The sequence below is a fragment of the Calliphora vicina genome, chromosome 3 (genome assembly GCF_958450345.1).
Source record: "Calliphora vicina chromosome 3, idCalVici1.1, whole genome shotgun sequence".
In the NCBI taxonomy this organism is placed as follows: Eukaryota; Metazoa; Arthropoda; class Insecta; order Diptera; family Calliphoridae; genus Calliphora; species Calliphora vicina.
The window spans coordinates 85453198-85479592 of NC_088782.1; the positions used below are offsets into that span (position 1 = coordinate 85453198).

General features: G+C 29.5%; 1 protein-coding gene across 1 annotated transcript in view; it reads right to left on the bottom strand.

Moving 5' to 3' along the window:
• Nucleotides 1-25711, bottom strand: part of fln (flightin) — a 136533-nt gene extending 110822 nt beyond the window's left edge. Inside the window, exon 1 of the mRNA XM_065505443.1 lies at nucleotides 25673-25711. The gene's annotated coding sequence lies outside the window, so the exon portion shown is untranslated. The remainder of the gene's footprint in view (nucleotides 1-25672) is intronic.
• Nucleotides 25712-26395: the final 684 nt, after the last annotated feature.

Sequence of the window (26395 nt, forward strand, 5' to 3'; positions counted from 1 at the left end):
TCATGGAGTTTTATTTTATTTAACAATGTAAATATTAAATGCCCCTTTAATAATATTCGGGCGGTTGTTCCTAAGTCAGGTAATATTTAAAAATCATTACGTTTCTAATTCCATGCAAATTATTTTAATTTTATGGCTTATATTCCACGTACTACTTTTTTATTGAAGTAATAACATAATATTACTAAATATTGTAAATTAAAAAAAAACCCCCATTGATGTAAAAATATATTCATATTTATATACACTTGGTCGCATAAGTTTGCGTACAAACTACTTTATATATTTTAACAGGCTATTTTAGTCGTAAGTAACATCGGTAATCATTTGAAATTGGTTTTTATGTATAGATAAACATTTGAAAATTATGATAGGTATCTTCTTTTTGCATTTGCAAAGTTTGGTAATAATTGACAGCTTAAAAACAATGGTATGCTAACTTTTCGCGTATGCAAAAGTATGCGTACATAAAATTTAAAGGTAATTTATAACTGTTTTTGTTATTGTGTGATACTACAATACTGCAGTTTTTGTTTCAAACTCATCATAAAAGTAATTTTTGAAATTTTTTTGTTTCAAATTGTAATAATTTCAAGAAATGGCAAACGGAAAATTAATTAATGTAGCTGAACGTAATATTACTATACATTTACGGAAACAAGGGAAAACTTTGCGCGAAATCGATCAAGTAGTTAAACGTAATCACTCCTCCATCCAGAGAGTGATAAACAATTTTAAAAATACTGGAATTTTTGTCCCAAAGCCTCGTTCTGGTCGTCCACCAAAATTAACTGAACGCGAAAAAAGGGTTATAATGCAATCTGTGAAGGATAACCCAAAATGTATTGTATCGAAAATGGCTGAAAACTTAAATACACAATTTAATAAACATGTGTCCAAAGTCACTGTGCTCAGAATTTTGAAAAAGGCCAACTATAGAAGCCATGTAACACGGAAATGATTATATATTCCTGCAAGACAATGACCCAAAGCATACTACACACAACACAAGGCTTTTGTAGTTGTTTAATAAAACAAAAACAGTTGGAAACTTCTCCGCAGTCAAAAGATCTAAATCCTATAGAACATTTATGGGATTTGCGGGAGTGAAAAATACGAAACCATGTAATAACATTAAAGAAAATGCTTCAAACAGTATTAACTGAGGAATAGAGAAATATTAGTTCCAAATACACCGAAAAACTGGTTTCATCAATGACAAAACGCCTTCCTGATGTTCTTGGTCGTCGGGGTTTTCCAACTAATTGTTAAAATACAGTTTAATTTATAAAAATTTTGCCTACATGCGGAATTGAATTTTTTTATGAATTGAATTCTTATAAGTTTTGTTGATTCTTAAATATGCATTTTACAATGCAGTTGTGTTCTTAAATATTTAACAGTTTTATATAAAAAATTTCAAATGAGAAGCGTTTATTTTTATATCCAAAGTTAGAGTATACTTTTAATTTTCGTTCTTGTACGCAAACTTATGCGGCCAAGTGTATTTACCTAAATTCATTTAGAAACATTTGCATACAATTTTTTCCCAAAAGAAATAATTTTTTTTACTAATTGTGTTGCACACAGTAAATAGTACAATTGAATTGAAATCATCTCATACAACAAATGCCTCATACATGATTTAAATGACTTGAAATAATTTTCCATGTCATCTGTTAATTTTTTAGTGTTGTGTGTGTCATGATGTTTTTAAAATTGCGCTGCATTTGCTTTTTGTTTTGATATACATTGCCTTTGCGTGTTACTGTTAAATAGGTATGAAGAACATGACATGACAAAAGCATAATGTGACAATTGTCGTCATGTTAAACAACGCAGCTTGTGCAGGTCTTTAGTATAGATGTTTGTACTGTAGGAGTTTTATTTCTCAAAGTTTGGAATGGCATCTTTCACAATTTTTTTATTCTAGATGTAATGGATGGATTTTGTGGTGGCACGTTCACCTAAGCTAAGTCTCGTCGGTTTGGGGTGATGTTCCATCAAAGAGATCATTACCATATACAAACTATTCTGAACGTGCGAAATACCAATTATACCCTGACCGTCTGAGAAAAAAACTTTAATGTAAACTGAAACTACTTTAATATTTGATATCATTAAGCTGTGAGAGATTATTAGATGACTTAATCCCTTGTTCCTCTTGTACCATATTAATTTAAAGGGAACCCCTATACTTAGTTTTTGTTTGACTCTCCTAAATTATATTCACATTAAATTCATCATAGCTATTTAATTTGATCAATTCAGAAATACAAAAACAATAAAGAAATAATTTTACAAAATAAATGGTTAAGGAGAGCAAAAATACTTAACATATTGTACATATATAATTGAAAGTAAGAAACAATCCCAACAAGAAATGACCCAGCAGTTAAGCAAGTAGTCAATGCATCCCTTAAAGACAGTAATTGTCGCAAATGTCTTATCACTTGGCGGACTCCAATTTATATATTTTGGTCATTTGACACTTGTGTGCACTTTGTAGTGCAGAGAGAAGACAATTGGTTATTTTATACATCCCAAGTAATCTAGCGTGAAGACAATTGACACTTAAGTGTCTCTAAGTAATCTGGAGTGTAGTCACATTAAACGTTTTGTGAATAATTCGTACAAACTGGTTTTATACAAGTTGTGTTGATATAATTCTCATACAGTTTATTTTTGTTTTTGCTAAGTATCTGATATCCCATGTAACATAGCATGAAGTCAATAGTCACTTTAGTGTCTCTTAGTAACCTATGTTGAAATCACTTCAAACTTTTTTTTGTACTGCACTTTATTTTACCCACCAGAAGCGTTGACTACTTTCGATCAGCTATCAGATAGTCACAATGTAATCAAAAGGGTCAATTGACCCCCTGCTTAGGACATGCACGTGTTAAAATAACTAGTCAAGTAGCTTATCAAGTAACCAGTTACAAAGCTAGCAAGGTAACTGACGCTATGTAACCAGTATGTGAATCCAATGCGTTGCCTACTTTGGACCAGCTATTAGATAGTCCCATTGTAATCAAAAAGAGACAATTGACCCCCTGACTAGGACATGCCCGTGTTAAAATGACTAGTCACGTGGCTATTGAAGTAACTAGCTCCCAGCCTAAATGATGGGTAAAATCACTAGTTCGGTACCGTCTCCTAGAACTGCTGGGGACTGATGGAAACTAACACACTAGTAATTTATTTACCAACACATGTTGGAAAGAGAAAACAATAGTTAGAAAGAGAAAACATGTCACATCTACAGGAATGTTTACATCAGGGTTGTCATATTGCCCTTAATAAAATGATGGGAACTACTGATGTATAAACCCATCAGCACTACCCATCAGATGATGCATCAAACGACTGTCACTGTTCTTGTAGGGAATAATAATAATTAAAGAGAATAAAACTTACTCTTATCAATCCCACGTTGCTTAGGCCCGTGTCAAAGAGAATTCATACAATTCTACAAAAACAACAATTGGTCTTAACAAATGTCAAAAAACAAAAATGAAAAATTAAACAAATAAGTATTAAAACTTAATATACTGTAAATAGTTGAATAGCGATGGCTTTACTTATTTATGTTAAAAATAAATGTTTTGTTAATAAGCTTAGAATATGAAGATATTTAAATATAAACACAAGCTTTGACAACTGTTAGAACCAAAAAGCGAAAAAAAAATCAGCTGTTTGACTGACTCCACCTTGTATAAATTCGCCTTGGGGCTGTGTATTCGTAGTGATGAGCTAGATTTAGGTTAGTAATCTCTTAAAGTACTATTTATGAAATTTCAAAGTAGTAGTAGTAAATTTAAGTACAAGCGTATTTAAGAGAACTCGAAAATTGATTTAGGAATTAATGTTCTAAAAAAATTACTGATAGTAATGAATGGTATCTTAGGGTTAGATTTGAAAAATTATTATAATCTGGCAGGTGATTCATGTGTTCTGGAAGAGTGTCTTTTCAAAGCTGAGAGTATAGTTAAAGCTGGTAAGTTTTCGTTATAGCCGCTATAGTCTTACTGCATTTTACTGGCTGGTATAGAATATGAAGATATTTAAATATAAACACAAGCTTTGACAACTGTTAGAACCAAAAAGCGAAAAAAAATCAGCTGTTTGACTGACTCCACCTTGTATAAATTCGCCTTGGGGCTGTGTATTCGTAGTGATGAGCTAGATTTAGGTTAGTAATCTCTTAAAGTACTATTTATGAAATTTCAAAGTAGTAGTAGTAAATTTAAGTACAAGCGTATTTAAGAGAACTCGAAAATTGATTTAGGAATTAATGTTCTAAAAAAATTACTGATAGTAATGAATGGTATCTTAGGGTTAGATTTGAAAAATTATTATAATCTGGCAGGTGATTCATGTGTTCTGGCAGAGTGTCTTTTCAAAGCTGAGAGTATAGTTAAAGCTGGTAAGTTTTCGTTATAGCCGGTATAGTCTTACTGCATTTTACTGGCTGGTAAAATGCAGTAAGACTATTGGGTCATATGTTCGATCCCAGGAAAATACTATAAAAGTAGTTCTAGTTTGGAAGAATAAAGTATAATGAAACTTTACACGTGGATCTAAAAATAATAATTTGACCGTTATGTAACAATTCAGTGGTTACACGAGGGGAACAACTAGCCCCTACGGATATGATATAACCGTAACCTATTAAAATATAATGGCCCATAATCATAGTCAGAAATAAAGTATATTTTAAGAGAAATAAAGTCGTCTTTACTTAAGAGTGGACTTTAGGTCTACCATAGACAATATAAATCCAGTTGAAGCAGTTTTTAACACATTTAACAACAGCATCAGCTGTTCAGCGGTGCCACTTGCCTATATTTTTTTGTATATTGTATGAAAACATTTTCTACATTTGAGGTGGCACCGAGTTAAAGTTGGTTAAAGTAAAATAAATATTTTCTATAAAAATATTACCTTCTTTTATACTTTAAAATATTTGGGGATTTACATGCATTTTTGGGGATTTAACATTTTTAGACATGCTTTATTTAAATTTTATAGTGCTTATTCTCATTTTGAATAGTCATATTTTATTTCTTAACCTTGTATCTGTAATTAAAAATGTTAATTACATTTCTTCAGAATTTGATGAAAAAGACAAACATTTTAGATATGCATTTCGAGAATTTTTTTTCTCCCAGGCCACAATTTACTTAGATAATCTAAAAATTAAAATATATATTTTAACAAAGGATTTCAAAAAATGTTCACAGATGTTAAATTGTTTTAAATTCTTGCTAAAAACACTCCAAAAATTCAAACTAATGGATGCAAGCAAAAGAAATATTTTAATATTTCATAAAATCGTGAAATCTCAGCCCCAAAAATTGGTATAAAATCTTTTATTATTGATTCTTGTAAAAGATTGACCCTTTTTTTTAAAAAAAGAAGAGAAGTAACACTCAGGCAATTAATATGCCTATATATAAATGTGTTACTTTCTTTGGAAAGGGGATAGAATGTAGAAGAAAAGGTGGTGAAAGGAGGAGAAACGCTTTTAATTGACAACTCTGCAATTGCGCGTTATATTTATTATTAGTGCAGGTTGCATCGCCTCTGGTGGTGAGATGGCGCCTTAGTCAAGCCAACAACCTTTATTTAATTATTTTTCTTCGGTGGCGTTTTAGTGTTATACCACCGAAGGAGGGCGCTGTGATAAATATTAGTTATTAGTAAACTAATAATTATTATAAACTGATGTAGTTGATTGGCATGCTTAATGATCAAACGCGCTAACCAATTAAGCCACAGCACCCTCTAAACGCTTGACCCTAAAGTGGTTTTCCGACGTTTGTTCTCAACACATAATAGAAGTTTTGTACTTTCTACTATTAGTATTCCTCCGAAAGCATTACTCTTGGTCTTTAGAAAATGGAAGTTCCAAGAAAAGAAAAATACAAATTTTATCAAAAGAATCAATAATTTACTAAAATATAATAACTATGTTATTATATTGTTATTACTAAGGTGATTGATATCATCATTAAATACTTTTTGATGCTAAAAAATATAAAGTAGAACAAAATTATATATAAAAAAAATATTTATTTTTAACATAACAAAATTCCTTAAGAAGGAATAATAATATGTTTTATTTTAATCTCTTTTTAAATATCTTTAATAAGAATATTTCTACTGCACAGCTATGAAATAAATATACAACATGGTTTGACAATAGACTCCAAAAGCATTGTGTGGCCATGCCGCTTTAATAAACACAAAATATTTTTTATGAACAAGGCAGTTTATGTTGTTATTTTTATATTCCTATAAATCTTTAATTTTAGATAAAAACAGCATCTGAATTTCAGTGCGAATCGATATAGTTTTATCTGTACAACAATAAAACACATACTCTTGCCCTACAATTACACAATCGGACACATTTGCTTTTACGAAGGTTATTTGCACAAAAATGGCAAGAAACAAAAATTCTTTGTTAGGTTTTTGTTTTATTTTTACGTTAATGTGTTTTTTTTTACTTGCAATACATACACAAGGAAGTGGTGCCTCATTCTCCCCATAGGCATAAGCGTAGCTAGACTATTATTCTGGGGTGGGCAAGTGCCCTTCCAAATAGTAAAAATAAAAAAAAAATTTTATAAAAAAAATAATTTTTTATTAAAACAAAACTAAAATATCACAAAAATTCAGTTTGCTAACATAACTATTTCATTTTTAATATTTAAAACTGCTAATTTATTTTATAAAATATTTTTATATATTTAACTTCCAATAATCAACTGAAGGAATAGAATCCGGCAAATCCAGATTTTAGCTTTTACCTAATGTTGATTCTATATAAAAATCTTCAAGAACACTTTTAATTACAGCGTAATTTTTAATTACTGACTTACAATTTTCATATCTACAACTCCATCTAGTTGTGCAAAGGCTGTTTATTTTATACTGTTTAATTTGAAGAGCTTGGCTTAGGCTTTTTAAATCATTATTATTTTCTGGTTTCGAAAAGTGAATGCATAAAGCCTCTATGCTAATAATGTTTGCGCTGATGATATGTGTGAACACGAATCCACAATTAGTTTAGCCTGTCGGATAAACAGTGAACCAAAATGGCTTGCGGATTTGACTCCTTTATTTTAGCTTGTAAAATCCAAACATTACATGTGCTCCGTTGTACGATTGGCATTGGAATATTTTTTAACTTTTTGGGTTCCAAAAACCCAATGATTAATGTTCTAGGGCACAGGAATCTCTTAACGGAACAATCTACAAATCCAAAAAAATCTTTCTGCGACTTTCCAAATTTATATCTGGGGTGGGTAGATGCGATCTACGCCAATGCCCATATGCCAAATTTAAACCCCATAGAACATCTATTAATTATTTTGGAGAAAAAAATTCGCCAGCATAAAATAACTAATAAGCAATTTCTGAAAGATACCATCGCACAGTGGGTTGAATGGTACCCAAAGTAGCGATTAATTCATAGAAGCCGTAGTTTTAAAATATTATATTTTTTTATTGATGAGTTATTATAAGCACATAAAAACACAGCATTTCAGAAAAAAAAGGTTAAAAAAAATTGTTTAATGCGCTTATTATTGTTTTTTGGAAAAAAAATACCTTTTTTTCACAATTTATGCTGTAACTTTGGAATGGAAAGCGATAAATTATTGAATAAAATTGGAAATTAAAGCATACTTAATGTGCGATTAAAAAATTCAAAACATAAATTTATTATATGTATTTACATTAGCATAAATTTAATTTAAAATCCAATTTTTTTTTATAATTTTTTCGTAATGAATAATCATAAATACATAAAAACACAGCATTTAAAATAAAAAAATTAAAAAAAAAAATTTTAACCCGTTAAGCGCATTATTGTTTTTTTGGAAAAAAAAGACCTTAGTTCACAATTTATGCTGTAACTTTGGAATGGAAAGCGATAAATTAATGAATTAAATTGGAAATAAAAGCATACTTAATATGCTATTAAAAATTCAAAACATAAATTTATTATATGTATTTACATTAGCATAAATTTAATTTAAAATCTAATTTTTGTTTTTCACAAAATTTTATAAATGTACAATTTTTTTTAAAAAAAAGCCACATAAATACATAAAAACACAACTTTAAAAAAAATGTAAGAAACAAATGTTTTAACCTATTTTGTATCAGAATATGTTTTTTAGCAAGAGGAGTTCTTTCACTATAACTTAAATAAGTAAAAAACCTCAATAAACCCGCACGATTTTTTTTCTGTATATAGAAGCTGAAAGTTCATATTTTTCTCGCCCTGATTTTTTTTAAACTCAATCTATATCGAAAAAACCCCAATAAATGAGAACTTATGTTCTCAAATACCTGAAGTTGATGGTTCCATTTTAATATTTCTACTTTTAACAGATTTAACAAAAAATATAAGCTCTCGAAATATCACAATTTTCAATTTTAACCACAGCATGCAAAATTTGTAAAAATTATTTGAGTTTGACCGCTCACTGCCAATAAAGTAAGTTACTCACAACTGTAATTTTAGCAGTTTGTGATGTATTATTTAATGCACTTTAACCCAATACCAAACATGACTGAAACAGATAAAGTTCAGCTTTTGAATTAATCGCCACTTTTGGTACATTTCAACCCTCTGTGCATCGTTCAAGAATGGTGCAGAAACTTTAGAAAAGCTGGCTAAATAATGAAAAATCACTTAAGGGACGTAATTGCCTCCAAAGGACACCACATTCAATATTAAGGACATCATACATCTTCATAATATGCATTTTATAAATAGATATGTAAATTTATTTATTTATAGGGTACGGAAAATTTTTTGAGTTAATATTTTGAACTATTTTTAATTTTTTTGTTAAAAATAAATGTGAACCTTTTTTTATTTTACTATTAATTGGCAGTTTTTAAAAACACTTGTTGGACTTTTAAAAAACATTTACTTTATCCGAATCGGGTAAGTATTTTTCGAATTATAATCAAATATATTTTCAGCTGTATGGGGTACGGACAATTGTTTGAGACAGTGTATATGCTGATAAATGAGAATTAAAAGATCTCATAAAAAAACGAGAGAACGAGAGCATTGTTACGCTCTTTGTTTGTGCTTCTTTCCCTTTTGTCTTCCCTCCCGCATCATGAATTTTTTTCAGTTTTTTTGAGTTTTCGTTCACATGCGCATTCTATATGATTTATATTCTTTGGTTCAAGTCATCCCTAGATTTATTACAAAGAGGTGAGCAATTTTGTTCGCCACAAGCGATATGACCAAATTATGTTTATTATATTTTTTACCTTAAAAGCTTTATTTTCCAAGCTGTAGGTTAAATAACTGTAATAACTCAGATTTTTTCTAAAAATTTTCTAATATTAAAGTGTGACAATATTACAAAAGTCGTCTTTCTAAATTCAATTCTAAAATAACAATATTTTTATACAGATTAGAGTTGCCACAAATAAATAATATAATAAATTTTGAAGGTATTTGATAGCTGATAGGTATAGGAATCTTTTTACGGATTTCAAACTGCGCGCAAGCAATCAAGTATAGTCGAAATGACCCCGTTTCGACAACACCATAATTTATGCAAATAAGGCGGATATATGACCCAACTTGTGGCCTGGATAATTCATCAATGTTGGTAGTATATTTCCTCCGTTTCTCTGTCTTCGCAGATATCCGTTAATACTGCCAGAAACATTTTCCATATCCCTTCTGTTTTAATTTTCCGTTAAAAGAGGGCCACATTATCTTGAACACCCTACATATACTTTAAAAGTAGATACATACTACTTTTAAAAGTCCACAACGGAAACTGGATTGGAGATATTTGATGCAGATCCCATTCTGGCCAATTGTCTGATTGTTCGTTAACATAGTTGACTCTATGCGCAGGGACCAAGACTTGAATAATGTCAGATAAACGACAAAGCTTTGACAGTTCTTATACTATCTGACCAATGAAGACTTATGTGCTGTTTTTATAAATTTTGTAAACTTTCCACTTAAAGTACTCTCTTGTATTATAAAAACAGTACATTACTCATATACAATATTCGCTATTCCCCATACAACGAATGGACTAAACTAGCAAGAATTATACTAGGGAATAAAAATGTAGATACCTTTTAATGAAATGAATAAGAAAGAATAATTAAAATCGATGCAAGGACATAACTAACTCCTATACATCCTGTATTATTGAAACTTTCTTTTAGCTGCAATTATGACTGGAATGTCTCAAAAATTGGTATATATTCCTAGAATTGAGTTTCTAAACTGTGAGCTACTATATTTCATTTTAATCAAATCTTGGTTATTTAATAAAATCAAAGACTTGTTATCCTTTTTCGTCATAGATAATATTTGTTTCGAATTGCGTTGAAATCGCATTAGAAATAATTGTTCTTAATTAAAGAAAATTTGATACAATGCATCCCAATTGAAAAATTAAATTGTAATAAATATCGAACTTCTAAACTATGAAAAACGTGAAATATTAAAATAAATTAATATGGTCAAATTGTCCATAATAACTGTGAAACTTTTCTGTGACAGTTAATTAAAAAAATACATTTGAATAAAACTATGTATGAAATAATATGCTAATTTACCTAGTATTTTTAATTTCATAAATATTTGACGTAATGAAATGATAATTTTGAGCCTGAACTTTATTCATGTTAAATCATTGTTCATGTAAACTTTGATTTCCAACAAATATATGAGTTATTATTAAGAGAAAATTAAAAAAAGAGAAATACAATTTTATCAACCACATTTTTAAAGATTTAAAAAATAAAACCAAAGAAATATTTTTTTAGAAACAAATCTGAAACCGGCAACTATTTTATTTTAAAGTGAAGAATAAAATGATTTCTTAAAAAAATTCAGATTTTCTCTATAATATTTATTCCTTTCCATTATTTAGCTTATTAATTTGAAAAAAAATATCTGTAAGAAGAACTACTACAAATATTGTTTTCACAATTTTCTTAAAAAGGTTGACATATTATTGAGATTAAATGAATGAATGTACATAAGTCGGTTAAAGTATTAACAAAATGCAGTATATATTACATATAGTATATATTACATTACAAACAATCCACAAACGTATTTTCGTTTTTAAAGACTATTTTCTGACTTTAGCGCCCTCATTTAACAACAATCGTAATCAAATCATGAAACTGTTTATTCGCGTTTTGTAGTTGTATTGTTGTCTTTCAAATGATATACATTTCAATAAAATTAACTATATAAAATGCCTTTCCCAAGTTCGTCATAGAAAACACCAAGCCTAACACCGCAGCGCACAGTGGTTTAGAAACTTTTTTTTTGGAAATAATTCGGTATCTCGGGAACTATTGGAGATATTATTACAAAATTTCACATGGTTAGAGCTGAGGTGTTTTTGAGTTGAATTACATTTGTTCAGCTTCCTAGGGGTAATGCGGGCCAGTTTGTGCCCCCTCAAAGTTGGTCACCTCGGGTCTCAAAATTTTTAAAAAAATCCCCAAAAATTCATTTATGATCCGAATGAGCTGAAATTTAAAATATAAATAGTCCTTGAGAAATACGCTTACATGTGTAGGTTATCTCCTTCAGTTGAAGAGATATTTAGGTTTATTATTTTTTTTTTTTAATTTTGCTCGATTTTTGTTTGTTTTTTAGATATGGCGGCCCTACGGAGGGTCGAATTTTTTTTTTCAAAATATCAGCTATATTGCCAATAAAATTCTAAATAAAATAAAAATAAAAGTTGGAACATGTAAAATGGGCCTAATTTTTTACGATTGGGCTCACTTAAGCCGACACAGTATCCCCCAGACCTATCCAAACTTGGACAATTTTAAAAAAAATATTTAGGTTTCAGTAAAAAATTCTAAAAAGGCAAAGCAGCGATCCTCGAAAAAGTTCCGTATTTGTATAACCCTATATGTTGTTTAAATACTTAGAAAGTTGTTTTACTATCACACGGTAAATAGCGTCACAGTAGGCACTTTTCTAAAAAAAACTCAGTTTTTGGAACACATTTTCCCCGTTTTAGGAATTTCGGTATTTGAAAATAAAAAATGTCAAAAATTATAATGTCATAAATTTAAGGACATTTGGATCTAAATTAGTTCCCAATTTTGTTATGATATCTTTAACCGTTAAAATTTTACATTAAATCAAATTTTATATTTTTATTCGTGGAAAATCACCATATGAAAGTTTTTTTAGTTTTTAAGGTAAATGAAGTCCCAAAATTTTATAAAATTATTTAATTTTACTAAAATATCCTCAGGTCATAATGTTTTCAACAGTATCAAATACTTATATAAAAAGCCTTTATTTACTCCTCAGAAGTTCCACAAACCTTGCCCGCTTTGACAAATTTGTACGTTTTTTCATATAATGCGTGCAAAAATCTGTTACACTAAAATTTCTGTTAAGTCAGTATGTGTTTGAATTCAAAATTTACATTTGATATGTTAATAACATTTTGTACGCATTAAATGAAAAAATGTACAAATTTTACATTCTTTTGCATTAAGTTTTCTTTCCGGAACATATAAAAATTGTATATAGTCCCAAAGAAAATTTGTTTCTACAAAAGAAAAAATATAGGGACTTTTTTAGTAAAAATCGTAAAAAATTAGGCCCATTTTACATGTTCCAACTTTGGATGAGTGTAACTTTTTACACGGACGAGATAACTGTTAAGAAGTTTTTTATTTTATTTAGAATTTTATTGCCAATATAGCTGATATTTTGAAAAAAAATTCGACCCTCCGTAGGGCCGCCATATCTAAAAAACAAAAAAAAATCGAGCAAAATTAAAAAAAAAAAAAAATAAATATCTCTTCAACTGAAGGAGATAACCTACAAATTTGTTGTAGATCTTCTCAAGGACTATTTATATTTTAAATTTCAGCTCATTCGGATCATAAATGAATTTTTGGGGATTTTTTTAAAAATTTTGAGACCCGAGGTGACCAACTTTGAGGGGGCACAAACTGACCCGTATTACCCCTAGGAAGCTGAACAAATGTAATTCAACTCAATACCTCAGCTCTAACCATGTGAAATTTTGTAATAATATCTCCAATAGTTCCCGAGATACGGAATTATTTCCAAAAAAAAAGTTTCTAAACCACTGCGCAGCGTCAAGTTCAGTTACTATTTCGAGCCCTTAGCGCCAAATTATCGTAAGCCACAAAACACAAATTTTAAAGGAGAAGGTTTTTTCTATTATTTTGAAATTTATACATAGAATTAAAAATGTTATGATGCGATATAATATAATTTCGTTCAAGCTATTTGTCTATTTTTCAAAAATATTTATAATTTTTGTCAATTAAAAATTCATGGAATACTTTATTGAAAAATATGACAAAAAATGTTTTTTATTGAATTTTTGCATAGACAAAATTTTTTCGAATTGAAATAAAATTGTAATTTATGAATAGTTCTTAATGAAATTTCACAGTTATGTAAAATTTTCTATTTAAAATGGAAAAATAAAAACGAATTTTGAAATTTATTATCAGCAATCCCGCAAATCCCAAAAAAGTGTTGAAAAATCCCAAAAATGGACATTTTTAGTTTTTTGGCTATAATATCCATACCAGGGTCGGAGTTATCGGAATCCTTTACAAAATAATTAAAAGCGTATTGAGCCATCTAAAATCGGTTACTGTAAAAAAAATGTAGAAATAATTATTACACTGAAAATTTTAATAGAGCTGGAAATGATTTGAGAAAACATTGGCAATTTATAAACAATACCCTTGGTAGATCTAAATGTCAGGATAACAAACTTATTGATGCGCATGGTAGGAATATCTTAAATGATCAAGTTAAAGCCGATTTATTAAATAATTATTTCCTTTCAGTTGTAAATGAACTTAAACAAAAAATTTAAATAACACCAAGTGATTCTTGTAATTCATTAATGACACTTACGCAAGTAAATTCCCGATTTATTTTAAATGAAATTAATGAAAATGATCTTAGTAATATAGTTTCAATTTTGGATACAAACAAAACTCCAGGCTTTGACAACATTTCTACTAAATTTGTTAAGGAATGTTTATGTGAAATTTTACCTATTTTAGTTAATATTTTCAACAAAATGATAATAACTTCAGAATACCCCGAAATTAACCATTTCAAAAGTAGTCTTGGCACTGTTGAACATGGTTTGCCACAAGGAAGTGGTATTGGACCGTTACTTTTTTCGATTTATTTAAATGATTTAAAAAATTTAAATCTTACAGGTCAATTGTTTATGTTTGCTGACGATGTCTGCTTATTTTACCCATTCAACCACGATTTAGTTTTGAAAACAAATATTGAAAGAGACTCAGTTTTAATATTTGAATTTGCTCGTTGAAATCGTTTGCTACTTAATTCCGACAAAACCAAATTAGTTCGTTTTAGAGCCCATTCCGCTAGTTCTAACAGTAATTTTTCGGTGTGTGTTGATGGAACGTCTGTATGTGAAAGTTACTCAGTTAAATATTTAGGAATAACATTACAAAGTAACTTATCTTGGAATCTTCACATTAATGAGGTGAAAAATAAAATAGCTCCGGCTGTTGGAATTTTATACAAATTTAAAAATTAACTAAATGTAAAAACAAAATTAATGATTTACAATAGTTTAATACATTCACATCTAAATTATTTAGCAAGTGTTTATACATTCAATAAGAACAATATTGTGCAAAAATCCTTACAACGTATCCAAAATAAAGCTTTAAAAATTGTTTATAATCTACCCAGAATGTATTCAACAACACAACTTTATAGATGTGTTATTGAAAGAATGACGTTTAGATTACAACTGATCGCTGATTCTTTATTTACAAAGTTATATGCTCAATCTATGTAGTACATACATGTGTATGTACTTATAAGCATACAGATTAATATGTACATTCTAAATACAACATCTCTCTCTTTCTACAAATTTTAAATAATTCATTGAATAATATGTGTATATCTTAAAATATTAATTAATTCAATAATAATAATATACTATATAAGAGTTCACATCATCGTGGTAACAAAGTACGTTTACGAATCCACTTTGAGTTCCTTCTAAGTACTGTGTCATCTTCTAAGCGTATCCAATAGGATCGTGGTGAAGGGTGTATGTTTTCGATAGTAGCTTTAATCCAAGTATTCAGCCCATGATTATACCATATATTATCCCCCTTTTTAAACGGCAATTTAGCTTTGGCATTACTATCGTAGTTCAATTTCGCATATGTGTTTTTGTTTTTAATGTTTTGCACAATATTTGGAATGCAATGTGGTTGAAATTGGTTGATTTTGCATGGGAGAAGCGTTCGAGTTTTACGACTCATTAATAACTCTGCAGGTGAAGCATCAACTTCTTTTAATGGTGTATTTCGATATTCTAACAGTGCCAGCCAAATTTCTTGCTTACTTTCCAAAGTCTTTTTAATTAAGTTTTTCGCTATTCCTACAGCCTTTTCTGCAAAACCATTAGCCTGTGAATATCCGGGACTTGTTGTTATCAAATTGATATCATATTTTTTACAAAACATTTTGAACTGTAATGAATTGAATGGCATATTATCAGACACAATATTTAGTGGTATGCCATGAATTGAAAAACACACTTTTAATTTATTAATACATTCGCTGGCGGTTTTGGTATTAAGTGGAATAATATCCAAAAAACGAGAATAATAATCTGATAATACTAAATAAGATTTTTTAGCATACTCACAAAGATCTATACCCACTTTGCTAAAAGGTAATTTTGGCACTAAATGTGAAAGCATAGGTTCTTTTGAGTTAGATGCTCTATATTTCTGACAAACATCGCAATGGGTAATCATATTTTCTATAGATTCGTCTATTTTAGTCCAATAAACCAAACTACGAGCTCTTTTCTTGGTTTTTTCAATTCCAAGATGCGATGAATGCAGTTGGGCCAGCACATTTTTACGAAGGCTATGAGGTACTATAACACGATCGTTAAAGAAGATAATATCATTTTCAATTGTTAAGTCGTTCCTATGTTTCCAATACACTTTCAGATCATCCGGAATTTTTCGTTTATCATTTGGCCACCCTTCCAATAAGAAATTCTTTAATTCTTTTAATGATTTATCTGTTTTTATTTCATTTCTAAATAATTGCAAACGTTCTGAAGATATGTTTATGGAATGAACAAACTCTTGCAGGTCTTCAATTTCAGGAGTTTTATCACTTTCATCATAATAACGTGAAAGAAAATCAGCAATATATAAAAATTTTCCAGGAACATGAACTAAATTAATATTATATTTGATCAAGCTTAATTTTAACCGTTGTAGTCTTGCAGATGGTATTTTACAAAAACTCTTTTTCATAATCTCTACTAACGGTTTATGATCACTTTTAACTAAAATTTTCTTTCCATAAATATAGTAGTGAAACTTACGGCAAGCAAACACTACCGCCAGTAATTCTTTTTCCACTTGTGCGTAGTTAACTTCAGCATCTGTAAGGCTTCTAGAAGCAAATGCTACGGGCTTTCCTTTTTGCATTAAACAGCACCCAATTCCAAATTCGGAAGCATCTGTTTCAATGGTGATGTCTAATTTTTCGTCAAAATTTTGTAACGTTGGTGCACTGGCTATTAACTGTTTTATATGCTGCAAGCATTTTTCATGAGCTGATTGCCATTCATACGTAATACCATTTTTTAAAAGTTCTCTTAACGGTTGGGTTTTTTCTGCAAGATTTGGAATGTACTCTCTGATGTAGTTGACCATTCCTAATAATTTCTGTAAATCCTTTTTATCTTTAGGCTGAGAGATTTTTAATATCGCTTTAATTCGATCAGGATCACATTTTACACCTTCACACGAAATTATTTTGCCCAAATACTTTACCTCTTTTACTTTGTATTGTATTTTGTCCTTATTGAATTTAATGTTCATTTTCCTTGCTCGATTTACTACTTGTTGTAACAGCTCGTCATGTTGATCTTCCGTATCAGCAGCGATTAATATGTCATCTATAAAAACAGTAACATTAGGGATATTTGCAAAATTTCTTTCATTATATTTTTGGAATACTTCCGGACCTATTTTTATGCCATAAGGTAAACGTTTAAAACGGTAACATCCGAATGTTGTGTTAAATGTGCAAATTTCGCTTGCGGCCTTACTTAAGGCAATTTGCCAAAACCCTTCTTTTAGATCTAGTACCGTAAAAAACTTTTTTCCAGAAAGTTGTGCCGAAATTGACTCAAAAGACGGGATTGTGTAATTTTCCTGCAAAATATCAGAGTTTACGTCTTGGGGATCAATACAAATTCTTAATTGGCCATTCTTTTTTTCGACAATTACCATATTCGATGCACGCTCTACTGGGCCATCTACAGGTTCTATAATGTCTCTTTCAACCATTCGTTGTAGTTCTTCTTTTACTCGTGTAGATATTGATAGTGGAATTCTCCTTGCTGGCTTCACAATAGGTATAGAGTCCTTTTTTAGTTTTATGTCCAAATTTCTTACAAAACATCCTAAACCTTCAAACAGATCAATATTTTTGACAACAAATTCATCTTTTTCTGTTTGCGAAATGCTATACACACGTTTTATCAAATTTAATTTTGAGCAAGCTGTCAAACCTAATAAAGCCTCATACTGTGTATCGATCACTACAAACTTTAATGTTGTTATTTCGTTTCTGCACATTACGACACATTCGCATGTTCCCACATATTTTAAATCTGAACCGCTATAGCTTTGAGGTGGTGTTCCACCCTTCTGCAGATTTACATCTTTAATAAGCTTTAAATACCTTAGCGGAAGAACATTAACGTCTGCACCAGTGTCAAGTTTAAATTTTATCAAACAGTTGTTTAAACGAATTTGTTCATACCATCATAGTATGTGAAATCTGATGAAGAAAAATATTTTCTTCTGGAGGTTCTATTTCAGTTTCTCTAATTTCTCTTATCTTTGAAGCATAACACGCTACACTGAAATGATTAAAACGACCACAATTACTGCACTGTTTGCCAAATGCCGGACATTTTTTACGCTCGTGTTTGCCTTTACAAAATTTACATACTATTTGTCCAAAATTATTGTTGTTTTTATAATTTGTTTTTTGGTAATTCTGATTTCTTCTTTCATTACTTTCCTTGCGTACGTTCAGTGCTTTTTCAGTAACCACATCAACTTGGTTACTTTTATGTTGTTGTTTTTGAATGTCATTTACTTGACTTTCCACTAATTCGAAGTTTCTTGCAATTGTTATTGTTTTTGTTAAATCCAATTTTTCTGTTTCTAATAATTTCTTTTGTAGTTTACTGTTATTTGTACCAATGACAATTTTATCTCTCAACATTCTGTCTTCATCTTTGTACTCACATGGTTTAACCAACTTACGTAAATCCAAAAGAAATGAATCAAATGATTCCCCCTCCTCTTGTTTCCTTTTATTAAACTTAAAAGTTTCATAAACCTCGTTCTTTTTCGGTGTACAATACCCTTCCACAGCTGCAACAACTGCATTATATTTCTTTTTGTCTTCAGCTGATAAACCTAAAGTGTTAAATATTTCAATTATTTCAGGACCACACAGGTTTAAAAATATTCCAATCTGTTGCTGCTCTTTTTTGTTTTCTAATTCGGTTGCAATCGAAAAAATTTCGTAATTTTGTTTGAAGACACGCCAATTTTCAGCTAAATTGCCATCTAACTTAAGTGGCTCTGGTTTATGAACATCAAAACTACTCATGGTTGTTGTCATCTCAATAGGATCCTCATATAATTCTCCGTCGGAATCTCTGTCTTCTTTTATCTGGTCTTCTTGATCTTTAGTCTTACTTCTTGTAAACATTCCGCACCGACTGCGCCATGTGTTATTGAAAGAATGACGTTTAGATTACAACTGATCGCTGATTCTTTATTTACAAAGTTATATGCTCAATCTATGTAGTACATACATGTGTATGTACTTATAAGCATACAGATTAATATGTACATTCTAAATACAATAGAGATATTGTTAAAACTGTTTTACCAATTTCTGCTTTACATGAGCACCAGGTTTTAGTGTTTGTTTTTAAAAATATGCGGAACACAAATGAATCTACAATAAACTTTTTTCAAAATCAAACTCATTTTAATACAAGAAATGTTTCAAATATTAGAATTCCAAGATGCAGATTGGAAAAAACAAGTATTGATTACGTAGGTGGCAATTTATATAATAACTTACCACCTTATTTAAAATCAATTGAGAGAATTTCAATATTTAAATCATTAAGTAAAGTTTATTTATATAGTTTAATGGAAACGTTTCTATAGGAATTGCAATAAACATCAATACTTTCAATTTGTAATATGAATTTTAACATACTATTATAAATTATAAACATATTATTTGTACACTTTAAATATGTATCTATATACTTTGCCAACTTGCCTCAAAAATGCCTTCTTGGCGCTGAGGCCAACATTTTGAGAATACAAATATTATGTACTTTGTCTAATAAATAAGTAATACAAAAAAAAATAAAAAATTTTGATATCGAATATGCGATTTGAAAATTTTTGCATTAAAGTTTAATTTTATATAAAAAATAGGGGTTTTTTGAATGGACCTGGTCCCCTCGGTAAGTAAAATTAAATTTTTTTTTTTATTTAAAATATTTTATTAGCTTATTAACTTAGCTTTCAGAAAGTATAAATTCCTTATACATCCTCTTAGAATTTTTCTGCGATTACTTAAAAAGAAAAAATTTTCTTTTTTCCCAAAAAATTAGCGAAAAATCGGCTTTTTAAATTCAAATGCATATGACTTTGGACTTAATCATTATTTTTAAGCACTTCTTTTTCTATTTGACACATACATATGTTGTTAGTGCAATGAAGGAAAACTGGAGAAAATCGAAAAATATTTGGATACGCTGTTATCAAAAAACTGGAGTAGGTTAGGTAAAAATGTTGAAAATTTAATTTTCAAATGCGAATATCTAATAAGCTATAAGAGATAATTGATAGCTACGACTAGGTCTTTTGTAGAGCTCGATGAAAAGATTTTATATGTGTAATTTTTTTGAAATCGGAACACAAACGAAGAAATAGGATCGTTTTAAAAATGTAACATACCCGAGGTGTCCTACTTTGAGGACCCTTGGTCGCGCCCCTGGTGGGCCCATGAGGTCCACGTTCAAAACTTAAACTCGACAACACTTCTTCTTTGCGCATGTGAAATTTCATTCAAACCAATCTAATCATTTAGAAGTTAAAGATTTATTTCCCTCTTTTTTTCTATACCACTATGTGTCGCTTACGATAAAATTCGTTTACTGTAAAATGTAAACATTGACTTACGATAAAATCTTACCCCCTATAATTTTGAAGTTATTAACAATTTTGATATTCTGAAAACGCTAAAACATCAGTCGGTCTATAAAATTTTAATTTCTGCAATAAAAAAAAATTTTGAAAATGTCGCTTACGATAATTTGGCGCTAAGGGCTCGATTTTACGTAAATCATTTTCATGGTTAACTTGAATTTTATACTATGTTCACATTTGCAGAGTTAATCATCTCCAACGTGATTAAGCTCTAATCACTTCTAAATCGAGATGATTATCCATACATTTAAATGATTTGTTAATCACTTCAAATTGACATGATTAAAACTTAATCACTTCATTAATCATATAGAATCAACTGAACATACCTCAAACCGACTATTATGTAGCATCGGCCACCTTTCAGTGTAGTACCGATAAATAAATTTTGACAGAAGTTTTTTTGTCCTTAAAAAACCTTAAATAATTTATCAATGTTCACAATTTCATAATTAAAAAGTTTAAAATAATCTGCTGATATCTTTAATAAAGTATTTATTTCCATACTTAATGCCTTAAAGAAATATAAATTTGTTTGTTGTTTTTTATTTATTTGTCAACTTATTCCTTTTAGTGTCAATTTAATCATCTCCAATGTAATGTGAACGGCTTTGATTAACTTAATCAAAATTTTGCTTAAAAGCGTTTAAAAGCCCAAGTGTGAACATAGCATAAGCTATTATTTGTTAATCACTTCAAATTGACATGATTAAATCTTAATTATTTCATTAAACACGTAGAACCATGGTAGGCGTTCATATTGCTCAGGTTACGATGATTTTCGTCAAACAACCCGAATGTGAACAAAAGAGCGTAAAAATACACACAATTCATTCAGTTTCTTGATGTTGTTGTGAATATTTTATTTTTTACCCAAAAGAGCACACAAATTAAATACCTCTTTTTGCCTACCAATGACGTAGAATCACCTGAACATACCTCAAACTGCTGATAACTTTATTAAAGTATTTATTTCCATTTTGAATGCTTTAAAGAAATATAAATTTGTTTTTTTTTTTTTATTTGTCAACTTAAGGCATAATTAGTTTGTACGTTCCGTAACGAATCAGCTGTTTTGTTTTTAGCTTAGGGGAAGTTGTGTATGTCGTTAGTTTTTCTGTACCGTTGCCGTTCTGTTGCGGATGAATCTGTTGAAAACAGAATCTTGTCCGCAACGTTAAGTGACAGCTATAACAGCTGATATCATATACAGACAAAAATGCTAAAGGTAGGATCACACGATTGCCGCAATGCACCAATTTAATACAATTTTTATTGTGCTGAATTGGGGCCCAATAAAGAAATTGTCCCAATCAAATTCTCTGCAGTCACATGATTGCCTCATTTTATATAAATTTGATTGTCGTTAATTGGCGCAAAGCGATATAGTGGCAATAATTGTCGCATTCCAGTCACACGATTGTTCTAGTTTGCGGCAACTCAGAGAAACAGCTGTTGTCTAGATGTTAAATTTTGTTTTGTTTACATAAATGTAAAAAAATCTAATTGTGAAAAAATTATTTGTTAAATAAAAAAAGAAAATTGCGTCGGCCTTAATTATCGTATAAAAAAATTAATAAAGAAATGTTAAAAGATGTATGTGGGTCAAAGAGTGGCTCACAAAAAGAATATTTCTTTTACAAAAATGAATATTGGCGCTAATTGTCTTCTTTGATTGCCGCACTAGAACACAATAAATATTGTTGTATTTTTAACTTTTTTATTGGTGCATGTTGCATATCAAGCATTCACATGATTGCCGCACCAGTGTTGCATTTGATTGGGCCAAATAAGCACAATATTGTTGTGGTTTGACATATGAGCCAATGAGTTGTGAAATCACACGATTGACGTATAAAATAGACCAATAATTGGTGCATTGCGGCAATCGTGTGATCCTACCTTAACAATATGAAAGCAGTGGTGCCAACATTTTTTGAAAGGGAAATATTTATTTTTTACAAAAAAAAAATAAAATATTTTCAAAAAAACATTGAAATTTAATAAATATAAATTTCTTCTAATGTATGTAAAAACAAGTAAGAAAGTATGGTCGGTCAAGCCCGACCATATAATACCCTACACTAAGTAAAAAGCAAAAAAAAAATTTCTTTTAAAATTTCAATAATTTATATTTTTGAGTGATTTTCGGAAGTGGGCCTTATATGGGGGATATGACCAATTATGATCACCATGAAATTAGGTCGTGTGATTTATGTCTATATTAAAGTTAACTATGTTGAATTTTGTGTGTTTACCAACATTTTTAAGCGATTTATGCAAGTTAAAGTGATTTTCGGAAGCGGGTCTATATGGGAGCTATGACTAATTATGGACCGATCGTAACAAAATTTGGTGACATGAATTTTGTGTATATAAAACTTATTTGGAGCGGAATTTGTGGAGATACATATATAAATTAAACATTTATGACCGATAAAGTCCAATTTCGGGAGGACATTTGTATGGGTTTAGGTGAAATAGTGGACCGATTTCAGCCAGTTTCAATAGGCTTGGTCCTTGAGCCGAAAAAATAATATGTACCAAATTTGATCGAAATATCTTCAAAATTGCGACCTGTACTCTGCGCACAAGGTATACATGGACAGCCAGCCAGCCGACCAGACGGACGGACGGACATCGCTTAATCGACTCAGAAAGTGATTCTAAGTCGATCGGTATACTTTAAGGTGGGTGTTAGACTAATATTTTTGGGCGTTACAAACATCTGCACAAACGCATAATACCCTACCCTGGGTAATTTCATCAGTTTTTGGGTATAGCTCCAGTTTTATGGGTAATATTTGTACCCACTGCGATTGATTCATTGGCTATACTTATAGGCATATTGAAAATTTCTCTTGTTTACAGAAGTGAATTCGATTAAAAGTCATTATTTACAAACAAAGAAGGGGAATCGTTTGATAGGTTTGGCGGTTAAATATATGCTGTCATTAATTCCTTTAAACTAATAGCGGTGTTGCCATTTTAGAAATGATGCTAAGCGCCAAGTTTATAGTAAAAATGATTAAAAAGTGTAAAATAATTACGAAAAAAGGGTAAAAAGCGCCAAGAGAAAAAAATAAAATGTTTACAAAAATTTTGAAAACGTATTCAGACATTTTGTCCAATATATTGGACATTTATTCCATTAAGAAAATTCGTCTAATAAATTTGACCTCAACTGGCAGGCAGGTGTGACAATTAACTTGCAATTTGACTTCATATTCTTAATTAGCGGCCTCAAATTAGCTTACACTGAGATTTTCAGTTTTCTATCTCAACTAATTCCATTTAATGTCTGAAAGGGTTAAAAAATGGTAAAAGGGTAAATTTGGCATTCAAAACAATGATAAAAAAGCAATAAACTTTAAATATAAAGTGCAGGTTAAAATTTAGGAGTAAATCATGGCAGAACTAACAAAGTACAATTATTAGAAAGTATGTTCTCTATTATACATTTCCTATAACGTCAAACAAAATAAAATGTAAAAAATATACAAAAAATTCAATTTCAACCATAAATTCATAAATAATTGAAGAAAGACTATATTTTTTAAATAAGTGTATACTAATTTCAATTAAAACGTTAAAAATTTATAAAATATTGCGACAACGAATTAAAAAAATTTAAGTGATTAAATACATAGTTTGACGTTTTAGCGGTGAACATTGGAAACACTCTCTAATAATTGTATATATATGGTAACTGATTGTACCATGGGAGTACACAAAAACTTAAAATAAAAATTTAAGAAAAAATAAAATAAGGATAACTTTTTATAGAAAACAATTTCTTATACATCTGTTTCATAATCATCAGCATCATCGGACCACAAAACATATTTAAGGAAATACTAATTTTTTAAAAGTTTCATTTGTTTCAAAATCACATGGTTATAACCAGGGAAACCAAAATATGCAAATGCATGTTTTTTCTGGTGAGTCTAATGAGCACATGGATAAGATATTTACACGTTTCAGAACTATTTAAGAATTTTGGCATCGATTTGTTAGTGCATATTTTTGCATATTTTACCCTTAAATACATATTTTTGCATATATTTGTTTTAAGAGCATATTAATGTCATATTTTGCGTTTTTAGAGCATATTTTACTGTTTAATAGCATATTTTGAGTTTATCAAAAACAAATTTTTTCTTACTTATTTTTCCCTGTTGAAAACTAGATGGCTTTTCACCAAAAAACAATTTAAAAAACAGAAATTTTTTTTTTTAAATTTAAAATAACAATTTGAAAATTTTTTTTATCCAAAAAATGAAAAAACAGAAAAAAAAATGTTCATCTAAAAAAAAAAAAAATTTTTTCCAAAAAATTAAAAAACTGAAAAAAAAATTTGTTCACCTAAAAATATTTAAATTTTTTTATTTTGAAGTATAATTAGGTGAAGGGTATATAAGATTCGGCACAGCGGAATATAGCTCTCTTACTTGTTTTAATATAAAATAAGCACTATTTTAATAATAGCTCCATCTAAATATCAAATTTTAGTTCTAATTCAAACTTAACCGTTCTAAGTGTTAAAGAAATATTGTCTTTTAAATTTGCTCCTGTAACATCAGTTGATGTCGAAAGAACATTTTCTATGTATAAAAATGTTTTCAGATCCAATAGACAACGATTTTTATTTGAAAATTTAAGTAAATTTTTTATGGTTAAAAATTATGTAAAAGTTTGTTTTTTTAAGAGCATATTTTTTAAATTTTAAGAGCATATTTTAAAGTTTTTACTGCATATTTAAAGCGCCTAAAACGCTTTTTTTAGAGCATATTTCCGGTTTCCCTGGTTATAACAAAAAGCACCAAAAACGCCACGAAATAAGGAAAAACCGTCAAAAAATGCCCTTTTTTAAAAAAGGGTATTTGGTAAAAATAAAAGGGTAACGACACCAAAAAAGCGTCATAAAATACCCGAAAAGTGTAAAAATGGCAACACTGCTACTTAGGCTTGAAAATTCCACTCTCAACGAGTAAACACTTTTATTTTTTATGTTACACTACATCAAAATAAGAGACTGGTATTTTTTAATTTGCTAGAGAGTGCTGCCTTTCTAACACATGATAAATTTGAGGGTGAAATACGTATATTATAAAATAAAACGCTATAACTTTAACAAATTAATTGGGGTCATTAAAAAATGTTCAAGTTGTAACTAAGCTTCCAGATATTCATCTAACTCACAAAATATTCTTCAAATTTCCAACAGCTAAAGCTTACAAGTATGTATGTATACAAATATAATCACCTATTTTATTATTTAGTCCAACGAACGTCTTATTTGAAGAGAAGTATAAAAAAGACTAATGCTAAATACTACAAAACTCATTTTAGGTACTAACGATAACTTTTTATAAGTTGGTTAGCACTATATTAACACCTATGCGGAACACTATACTTAATTATACTTATATAAAAAAAAAATATTTTTATATGAAATTCGGAAAGCTTAATTTCCTAACACTTAATTTCATACATACTACAGCCTAATGTGACAATACATTCTGCATTAGCGGTATTTCCAGCTTTTTGCTGTTTTACAATATCAAATTAGACCGTTTCACCACATATTTTTCCGGAGTCAGATTTGATGAAGATCCAGACTAGGGTTCCTAATTTCCCGGACTTTTTTCTTTCCCGGGAGGAAATTAAAAAATCGTTTCATTGCCGGGAATTCCCGGGAATTTTTTAATATTAAATTAAACCAAAAACCAGAAAAAAAATTTGTTGGTCCAGCCTTTATAAGGGTTTCTAATTTAATAGTGGCATTTGATCGGTATTGTCAGAGTCGTAGTTTTAATCAGTATAATATCAATAAATTCTTTGTTTAATTAAAAAACTTAAGAATTTCGACCATGTTAAATCTATAAAATATGCATAGTTAGAGAAATTTTTCAAATCTGATTGTAGATAAAAAAATTTGAACCACTATTATTGTTATTATATTCTCTAAATATAAATAATAATCACT